The sequence below is a fragment of the Equus przewalskii genome, chromosome 4 (genome assembly GCF_037783145.1).
Source record: "Equus przewalskii isolate Varuska chromosome 4, EquPr2, whole genome shotgun sequence".
NCBI classification, from domain to species: domain Eukaryota; kingdom Metazoa; phylum Chordata; class Mammalia; order Perissodactyla; family Equidae; genus Equus; species Equus przewalskii.
The window spans coordinates 9,244,908-9,255,633 of NC_091834.1; the positions used below are offsets into that span (position 1 = coordinate 9,244,908).

A 10,726-nucleotide genomic window follows, 5' to 3' on the forward strand; every position below is an offset into this window, starting at 1 on the left:
CACCTTAGATCAAACCACGTAGAATATATGGCCACCAGAGAACACTGAGAAGACTCATTCATCCAAATAGTATTCATGAAGCTCCCATTATTTGGGAACATTGCACTATGTTCTGTGGGTGTAATAAAGATGCAATGATATGGCACTGAGGTGGGTGCAAGAAGGAGAAAGGGTTCTGTTTTATTAGCACAATGGGGAAGCTGAAATGAAGGAACAACCTGAAAAGCAACCTAAAGTAAGATTCAGCCCCCTCTACCCCGACCCCTTCTCCCACATACGGGGGGGGGTCTTAGCCTCGACCTAGGCCTTCAGGAGAGGTTGGGGGTGCTGGGCTCTTTCACAAGAGGCATGTCTGAATTATAGCTTTCTCACTGCAATAACAGAAGCTTAGGCTGATAGTGAGTTAACATTCTGAGGAAGTCATTTCCTTCAGATCATTTAGACTTTCCTTTCATTAATCATTTTACCGTGCTACTGAATTATACATAAACTTGACTTTTCAATTGAAAAGGTATTTTAAGTCAGCCTAGATCCCAAAGAGCTTTTTTCTTTCCCCCACTTATAGCAGCAGAGGAGTTTCCTGGTGGCGCTGGAAGATTAGTAACACAGATTTCTCCTCTTTTCTTTTCCTTTCCTTTCTATTCTCTTCTTTTTTTTTCAAGAATTTGACTGCCATTGTAAGAATGTGGTGAACGTAGATATAACTTTTTTATGATTCCGCTTTAATACAGAAATCAGAACCATATACTGTCAGCTTCAACCACATTATTTTATAGATAATAGAACAGAGGTGCAGAGCAGCTGGAGATCTGCCCTAATTCCCATAGGGGGTGGCATTAGGGAGGAAGTGGAAGGCGGAGGGCCCGATGTCTCCCCAGGGCTGACTGCATCACCCTGCATGAGGATTGTCACCTACCACCATGATCTGAGTGGCAGGCCTGCTAATGGATGAGGGTGCCAAGAAGGCGGCAATATTGTCTCGTGTGCATCTAACCGCTGACTCCTCTGCTGCAGAGAGTTTTTACCCTTGAAATTGTTTGCAAAATATTTTGTTTATGCATTCTTCACTCGAGATGGTCAGATTCTTGATCATTAATCTGTAACAGTTAAATAGAAATAAAAGCGACTCATTAATTTGAGCCACAAATTAAATTTTTTTAGTTGCTGCATTAAACAGAGTAAAAGGAAACAGGTAAAACTCATTTTAGGACTATATTTTAGTCTGAGATATCCAAAATATCATTTCAATGTGCAGTCAATATAAAAGATTATTAATGTTTTCCTTATTTTAACTTGAAAATAAGGTTTGTCCTTTACACATGCAGTCCATCTCAGATTGAACTATTGGTCTGGCTGCATTTCAAGTGCTCAAGAGCTGCACGAGGCTAGCGGATACTGGATTTTGCAGCACAGAATCTCCTGAAAATGCTTCAGAAACACTGAACTGGATCATCTGTAAACGTAGTTTAGAAGCACTGTGCTTCTCTACTTTCACCTCAGGACCAACAGGGTATGTCTTGAGCCATCCTAGGCCTCCATCACGGTGACTTTTTATCTACTTTTAGGACCAAATCCCACTGCACATCTGCTGTGAACATAGCCAGTCAGAGGAGTCTCTCAGAATCCTTGCCCTCCACTGGTGGTGGTACGGAGTGGATGTAGCTGACCATGATGTGGGCCATGCATGGCAAGATGGCCAAGCTGAGCCAGGGTGACCATTAACCCCACCCCTGTGGCCGGCTCCAGCACATTGACCAGCACCTGCTAGGGAGACAGCAGTAAAACAGGGGCAGCAAGGGGCTGAGACCCTTCCTGTGCACCTGCACCCAGAAAGGAGGCCAGATTTACTGGGAACAGGAGGGCCCACAGCAGGACAAGAAGCCCAGCATCTCCCTGTGTCCTGCCCTGGTGGGGAGAATAGAAAAGTTACCTTGCGAGAGGATCCATGCCTTGGTGGGTGGTGAAGGCCAGGTTAGGGCCCTGTGGTGCTGCTCCCTGGGGGCACAAGGAGGTGACTGGTGAGAAATGAGGGAGGGAGGGGTCCTAGAGAGAAGAGACAGAATTCTGACCACAAGTTGAAAGGAGGGACAATGATGGTGAGCATTCTGAGAAACCTAGAGAATGCCAATGGAGGGGGCTGGACCCATGGCATAGCAGCTAAGTTCTGTGGCTTTACTTTGGTGATCTGAGTTCTAGAGTTCAGATTCTGGGTGGGGACCTACACCACTCATCAGCCATTTTGTGGCAACGACCCACATACAAAACAGAGGAAGACTGGCATGGATGTTAGCTTACGGTTAATCTTCCTCATGGAAAAAAAAAAACACCCGAGGAAGATTGGCAGCAGATGATTGCTCAGGGTGAATCTTCCTCAGGGAAAAAAGGTTGACGGAAAAGTAACAGCAATGCTGGTGTTCTTGGATTGACCATCAACTACGCTATAGCAATGCACTCATTGGTTGGTGTTCACTGTTTTACTAAATCCTGAAAATAGCCCTGTGGGATTAATATTATTAGACTCACTTTAGAAATAGGGAAAGTGGGGCTAGGAAAAAAACAAAATTAAATCATTTTCACAAAGCTGCACACTGTGAGAGACGACATGACAGGAGTCATATTAAAACAGAGGCTGAGCTGCCATGTCAGAGGAATTGTCTTGCTCATCTTGTTTTCTTTGACTTCTAAACTGGACCAACGCGCCAGCATTCCAAGAAGTCAGTAAAGACAAGAATATCCTGTTTATAAGAGCTGACCAAGTTGGACTTTGCCGATGACCAAATTGCCAACGAATCGGTGAAGTAAAAATCTACCTTTTTCCTGACGACTGAATCTCAAACCAATCTATGAAGTACAATCTTAGCCTTGCCTCTTCTCGCACCAATGAACCCTTCTTCAATACAACTTACCTCACCTTCCTCCCTTTTTCCCATAAAAACCCTGAAGTCCTCTCCTGCAAATAGGACACTATTTGGGTTTCTACCTGAAGCTGTACTCCGAATTGCAATTCTTGGATCCCAAATAGATGCTTTGCTCTTACACTGTTTTCTGTTTCTATTGATTGACAATATCTTCAGAGAATGAGGTAGGGATATGGAGCCAGGTCTGGCTAGAGACAAATCCCATGCTTCATTTCCCACTTGATACAAATAGAGGAATGAGTGTGCTGCTTGCTTGGGAGGGAGGCACAACCACAGAACAGTAATCCCTGCCAGAAACCCATGCCCGCCATCTGAGCTTCATTAGAACATTTCACCCAAGGGCCCATCAGAAGGGGACTTTAAATGCTCTAAAATAACATGATAGCTCTGTAGTCTTGGGAACATTATGTCATCTACTCTTTCTCATCCATAAAAATGGAGAGGGGGTCAGCCTGGAGGCATAGCTGTGAAATTCACACACTACTCTTTAGGGGCCCAGGGTCTGCCGGCTTGGATCCTGGGAACTGATCTACACACTGCTTATCAAGCCATGCTGTGGCACGCATCCCACATATATAGTGGAGGAAGATGGGCACAGATGTTAGCTCAGGGTCAATCTTCCTTGAAAGAAAAAGTGAGAGCAAACTGTTTACTGAGGAGTAAACAGAATGATGTGAGCAAAGCATGTTGCCCAGTCCCAGATGCACAGAAATGCCCAGGACACGGTGGGATTATTGCTTCACCTTGAAACTGCCAAGTTGCCATAGACGACATCCGGGGTCCACATAAAGTAGAAATTGTAGGGAATAATTCCAATTTGGACAATCAGAGGTGTGTGCTTAAGCAAAGGAGGAAGCCTAGATTGAATCAGGGGCAAGGAGGTTCCGGGGCAGGACCAGGTCTTCCCATTTCAGCACCATATCCTCTAAAATGGTAAGACGGTGTACTGTGAAGGGTCAGAGAGGAATACACGTGAAATGAAGCTTTGAGAAATAGAGGTGGCCTAGACTTTCAACTTTAAGGAACCTTCCTTTCCAGTTATACTAATTATACACAGGGCCTCCTTGGTATAGCGATGCTAGTTAGTTGTGCAAATTATTCCCTGACGGCTAAGAGGAGGAAGCAGTTGTAAAGGGGATGTGGCCCAGGGAGGGAAGTTGTGGGTCCTTCAGCACCTAGTACCAGACCCATTGCTTGAGCTCCTCTTCTATAGTAGAAGCTGAAAGTCAGACCTGCTCAGCTGTGACCAAGATTCCAGGCTCAAGTGTCCCCAGATGTAGGCTTTTCAGTTGTGCTGAGCTGCTGAGGTCTTGGCCAGATATAAAGAAATAGAATACTCTGTTAAAAGAATATTCGGTGCTATCATTTATTCCTTCTGCCTCAGTCCAGCCCATTTGTGGTAAAATGTTAAACGGAAAAGAAAGTGACAATTGTGGTGACATCTGCATAGCAAAAGGACCAGTAGAAAGATCTCAATATAGATGGTGAGCAATTGGGTGGTGTGAACTGTTTTCTTTCTATTTTTCTGTATTTTCTAGATTTAAAGTAATAAGAAAATATTATCTTGAGGGAGAAAGTCTACAATGATCTAAATGATCTATTTTTTTATGAAAATAAAGTGTATTTCACATTGTCACCTTTGAAAACTATTTTTCTCTAGATTAATATAACTATTTTTTCTACTTGCTGCTCAAATTAAGGACTCCACAACTATTGACAATAACCAGTCATAGATTTTTTTTTTTTAAAGATTTTATTTTTTCCTTTTTCTCCCCAAAGCCCCCCGGTACACAGTTGTATATTCTTCATTGTGGGTCCTTCTAGTTGTGGCATGTGGGACGTCGCCTCAGTGTGGTTCAATGAGCAGTGTCATGTCCGTGCCCAGGATTCGAACCAATGAAACACTGGGCCGCCTGCAGTGGAGCGCGCGAACTGAACCGCTCGGCCACGGGGCCAGCCCCAACCAGTCATAGATTTTAACAAAGGCTTCCCCCCAACCTGCAGCCAAATACTCGTTTCAGTGTGTCCCGTTACAAAAATAATGCAATATGTTATTGAGTTTGATGACCTTATTCAAGTGAACACAATCAACGGATTGAGGAGCACACTGCCTCACAATGTGACCAACACAAACACAGGTTTGTTTAGCTGCCTCATAAGAGGGGCCTAAAACCTGGATGGCAGGCTTGTGGACAAGGGAAGAAGTTTATTTCAGGTGATGTCAGTTGGGAGATAGGAGTCAGCACTCAGATTCATCTTCTGAAAGACAGGAGGCAAGGGATTGTGAAGGTTGTGAGGAACATGACTAAGTGCAGGCAGAAGGGTGGGGAGACAAGAGATTCTGCAGCTGGGTGTCCTTGGCTGTCTGCTTCCGTGATGGATGGTGCATTCTGGTGCTATGAAGCTGAGGAGTTAGGGTCACAGAAGCTTCCCTTTCTTGACATTCTCTGGACATCAGTTTTCCTACAATAAACTTCAAGGACCCGTAAGTAGCCATGACTTCAGCATGAGGCCACCTGGGCTTTAACACTTTGTAACTCTCTGTGCCTTAAGCAGGGGGAGGTCAATTTTCTAATCTCAACACCAGTTTCATGCATACGTGAAGCTCAGGGAAACAAAGGTTAAAGAAATCGATGTTTATATGTGAATGTAACTAAAGAAGCAGGGAAAGGGGATGCTTGCTTATGGTTTCAACCCCATACATGCTGGGGTTAATGTAGGGGCACAAATATCAGGGCCAATATCCACAGGCTGTGGAGCTCTCTTCCCAGGGATTGTGGGCAAGAGAAGCTCTATGGAGCCTCTGGAAGAGCAATGCAAACACGCAGGATTAGCTAGGAAGTCAGTATTTCCATATAAGGCCAGCAGGCCAATCAGGAAACAGAGAAAGAGTATATCACTTACAATGATTGGCTGGGGTTGCATATCTGACGTTATTTACAACAGGGAAATCATCACAGATCCTTGGCAGGTGGGGCCTGGCTGGCTGGATAGACTGTGTTTCTGGTCCAGCACAGCATTTACAGGGACAGGAAAGTTATTGAAGTTTCAGTTTCCTGACATGCACCCTGAGCACGAGCAGCTCCATCTTGGGCTTAGACATTTATATTAATGGGTGACATTTGTTCTCCTTTCCTCTACTTCTCTTTGTGCTGTAGTGTGTCTGTGCTCCTCTCTAAGGGGCGCTGAAAGGTTCTACTCGTCCAAAAGAGACACACGTTTAAAAAAACAATAGAGGAAATCTCTTGTTCAGGACTAAGTCAAAGAGCAGCCAGGGCTTTCCCTCTCAGCCCTCATGTAGGAGTCTGCAGGGTTCTAATGAGGACACCCCTGGTCTCCAGGAAAAGAGAGGTAGGTGTTGCTTGAGGGAGCAGGACTTCCTCTCATCCGGGTCTTCCTGCTGCTGCCAGGACTGACACCGCTCTGACGGAGCTGAGCTCAGCCAGCCTGGGAGCAGGGGGTGGGGAGAGCAGATCCAGACTCAGGCAGAGGGGCAAGCAGAGATCTAGGTAATGAATCTTTGACTTTTAATTTAACCTCTGAGACACTGGCATCTGTATCTGATCTGGAACAGTGTTCTTCTGGCCATCACAGAATCTGAGAACTAATCTAATCTGACTTCTTCATTTCAGTCACATGGAATCAATTAGATATACACATGAGGACAATTACTAGTGAAATGGACAAGCCTGGAAAACCAAAAAAGAAGGAAGCCATTGACATATTTTGATGAGAGGACCGTGGATATGATTTTCTTTCTTGTATCTCCAATTTACACCTTTTAACACTGTGTGTTGAGTAAATATTTTTTCTTAAAAATTTCATTTGTCTTTTATTAGAATTAGTAACCCCCTTTTTAAAATGAAGTCATAGGTTTGCTAAGGAAACACAGTAGCTTAGACACTTAAAGATGATAGGGGAACCCTCTCTACCAGAAGCCTCATTGTTTTTCATTTTTAGAGATGATGAAACAGCTCCCAAAACACAGGTGACTCCTTCCATATTATGAGACCGTGAGCAGCTGAGGCAGGATCAGAGCACCTGCTCCCTCCTCTCTAGTGCACGCACCTTTCATGGAGTGAACCTCTCATTTCAAATTCAACAACTTCATCAAGAGCACCCAGAACATGTCAGTTGCAGGGCTAGACTGATTCACAACAGTAACTCATGTCATGTTTGTAACTAGTGAAGACAATGAAACTCTATGAGGCCACACTCGTTTTCTCAGTCAATAGATGATGAAAATTGGTCTTCTTGGACGTTCCTCACAAAGGACTCCTTTAAAGAGCTGATCAAGCCCAAGATTTATCAGCTATGGGGGTAATCCTTTTTAAAGAACATGAAAAGACACTATCAAGTTTCATTGACCCAGAAGTAATTCAGAGAATGAAACAAAGTTGTACTATGAAGTGATTGTGCGAACTTGGTTTGAAGATAAAAGAAGACATTGAGTATGATTTGTCTTAGGGATGTGGGGTAAGTCAAGAAATAGGAAAAATTTAGAATAAAATGACACAGGAGCCTGGACACAGCACTCTCCATCACATGGGGAGGGCATCTACTTTCCTGTTGGTGGTGCTGTGGTTTACAAAGTGGGATGCATGACAACACATTGGTATGTGGGAATAAAGTGTTAGAACTACTATTTTTATTTACTTTTATCACATATTTTTAAATTATGTATTCTGTGTAGGTTTTGTAACATACATATTGGATTTATACCATAGTTAATGTAACATTAATTTATAAATAAATAAATTTACATATGGAGGGTTTATTCATGCATAAGATAAAGCCAAGAAAACTTTGAAAAAATAATGCAAGACAATTTACTTACCAACAAGCAATAATTGTTATATAGCTATTCTAATTAGAATACAGTGTTCCTCACACAGGAACAGACAAAATCAGGATTGGGCCCCATTTGTAAAGGTGAAGTTGTGCATACACAGTGACTCCGCCTCTAGCTGTTTCCTTAGAGAAACTGTTACATGTAAGTGGACACATACAGTGAAAAGAGGAGAGAGAGCAGGAAGGGCTGTGTGAGCCTCTATAAACTTAGTTATCACAGGGGTGGCGATGAAAAACAGTGGGAGTAATGATGGAATGGCAATAATATGGGGGAGAAATTGGATCTCCACACTCAGATTCCTACCTGATCTCAAATTCACAAGAATTCAGTTCAAAGCAGATCAAAGAAATGAATGTGAAGAACAAAGCCTTAACACTATTAGAAAAATATAAATGAGAATACTTTTATGCTTCAAGGTAAGGAATAAACTTTTATAAACCTGCAAAATAGTTAAAATATGTGATCCCTGGTACAGTACAGCAAGTTAGAGCTGGTTCATTTAATGAACAATTCTTCTTGCCTGAGGTCACAGAATAGAGAAAGAACTGGAGTTTCCGCTTGAGGTTCTGGTGGAATTGTCGTGGAGAAATGTGATGCCCTGTTAGAGCAGCAGCATCCAAGGTGCCATAAGAGAGGAAGGGTTTGTGTGTTGGGAGGGAGCCCATGAGCACCTTTCCAGGATGGATTCTTTCTCATGTGGGGAACCAGTCTATTTCAAAGGAACTGTGTCACTCTATCAGTTACTGCTAGGAGACCAGTTCTTAAAAATCAGTTTGAATAAGAATTAGCCGTGGAGGTCATTGAAAACTACACACTTTCAGCCTTCATTCTAAGATTCTGATTTATTGTGTTTGAAGTTACCTAGAACCTGCACTTTTATTCAAACCTCCAACTGCTTCTGATGCAGGTGGTCCATGGACCAAAGTCTGAGAAACACCGTTCTAGGAGCTTAAACTTTAAGCCAGAGTCAAGGGTAACAGATCTGGCAGAAAGTTGGAGAATCCCATACACAAGAGGTCATACGCATGTGAATCTGGCATTTCTGTGCGTCAGTATTAGTTTTATTCCTTAAAGCTGGCCCAGTATGGCAACCAGAACCCTTTCCTATAGAATTTTTCAGTTCAAATATATACTATATAGTGATTTTTCACTGAAAGTGTCTTTTAGTTCTAATTATTGAGAAAAAATACTCTGATCTACTCATTCCAATTTAGCCTTGGCCGTTTCAATGTTGGGAGAGGGGTGGAAAGGAGCTTTGGCTTTACTTGTCTAGGACAGAGCAGTTATGGCTGAGGCTAAACTTCAAAAGAAGGTCTGAGTAGAACACAACGGTTGGCATCTCTACAACAATCACTTTATTCCTACGCTTTCACTGTCTCAGCAGTGCCATGGTTGGTTATGGTGAGGGAAATATGAGTGTGTCTAAGAGACAAATCGGATATCAGCTTGAGGTCTTCGTGAAATCCAGTTTTCATTCCATCACTTCTCATTCTCCTGAGTAATGCAGGAGCCTCTTTCCCAGCCATTTCTCTTTGTCATGATTGGATAAATGATTCAGTGCCACTAGCCTTCCCATATTGCTTTCTGTATGATCTCACATTCTCAGCAATAAACTGTGAGCCCTTTAAGAACCATGTGTCCTTCTGGGCTCCGCCTGGGCTGGAGGTCAACTCTCTAGGATTTGTCATGATCCAGGGCTTGGCCAAGCTGGATCTTAACTTATCTCACTCCAAGAACATCAGGCTTAAAGGAACACAGAGAGCTTTCACATGAGCTGCTGGTCCTGGGCGTACTGGCTATATCGAACGCGGTCCCTCTTGGCAAACCTTTAGCCTTTGGCCCCTGCCTATTTAGTAACCCCCTTTCTGCCCACAGTAGGGAGTGCACAACTCCCACCAGCCAGCCGCCCTGGATCACTGCCTATGCATAAGTCCCAGTAAACCTATATGTCTCGTATGCCATCTCTGGGTCTTTTCTTCATTCTCTCCACACCCTATCCTGCATTGCTTGCTCAACTGGGTGTGTGGCCAAACACATGGTGAGCCAGCCAGGAGATGGAGGAAACCCCTATAAGTGCTGAAATATACGAGAATAGGAAGAAGAAATCTACAGAGATAATCCTGGGTTGGCTGGTGTTCTCAACATGTGGGCTGAGTGCTACCATCCTAGATGGATGGGGCCCACCGCATGATTACAAGGATTCCCGCAAATTTCAAAGGGCCTAGGGGAAGTCCTGGGCATGATAGAGTCCCAGGCCATTGCCGCAGCTGTGGGATGGCCCCTCCTCACTGTTAGAGAGCTCACAATGAAGCTGAGATGGAAGCAAAAGTAACAGTAAGGCAGTTGCAGGAGGAAGTGTTCACTCCAGAAGTAGCGCCAGCCGAGTGACCTGGTCAGCACGTCACCACCCGCCCCCTTTGGAAGCCCCTGGAGTGTGCCCAGTTGGCGGGGTGTTGAGGCCAGTTGCCAGGTAATAGAATGGAGCTGCCTAGGCACACTGCCTCCTGTCGTCCTTTGGAGCGCAGATGCCACCCACATGGGGGCAAGAGAAAAGGTCAGGCGGGGGGAGTGAGAGCTACCAGGCCCACAGAATGCCTGCTGCCAGCTCCTCAGCCACACCTGCTCCTGGCCTCGCTCATTGCCTGGCCACTCGCCTGCGAGCCCTCTCTCCACACCTGCCTCTAGTGCTTTAAGCAGCTACCAGGTCCAGTAAGCATCATAAGGTGGCTTTTTGCATATCTAGGATACTGGAGTGGAAGGCATTTTGCTGTTAGGGGTGGAGATGAGCTCATTCACTTCTCATCCCAGGCCTCTGGGCTAGGAGGGAGGCCAAAGGACCCTGGCCCACTCCTGCAATGCCGTGTAGGTGGCCCAGATATTGGAGGACCAGAGGCCACATTTGGAAATAACCGTTTTAGCATTAGCAGATACAGGAGCAGAATGCACTCTGATTCAC

General features: G+C 44.4%; 1 long non-coding RNA gene across 2 annotated transcripts; it reads left to right on the forward strand.

Annotated features, from left to right (window-relative positions):
• Nucleotides 1–30: 30 nt before the first annotated feature.
• LOC139082753 (uncharacterized) lies at nucleotides 31–9,719 on the forward strand. 2 transcript variants are annotated; one of them, XR_011538957.1, is made up of 3 exons: nucleotides 31–235; nucleotides 1,326–6,269; nucleotides 6,551–9,719. It is a non-coding gene; the product is annotated as an uncharacterized lncRNA (long non-coding RNA). The 2 variants fall into 2 exon arrangements; XR_011538958.1 differs by having other exon boundaries at nucleotides 117–235; nucleotides 1,326–1,510.
• Nucleotides 9,720–10,726: the final 1,007 nt, after the last annotated feature.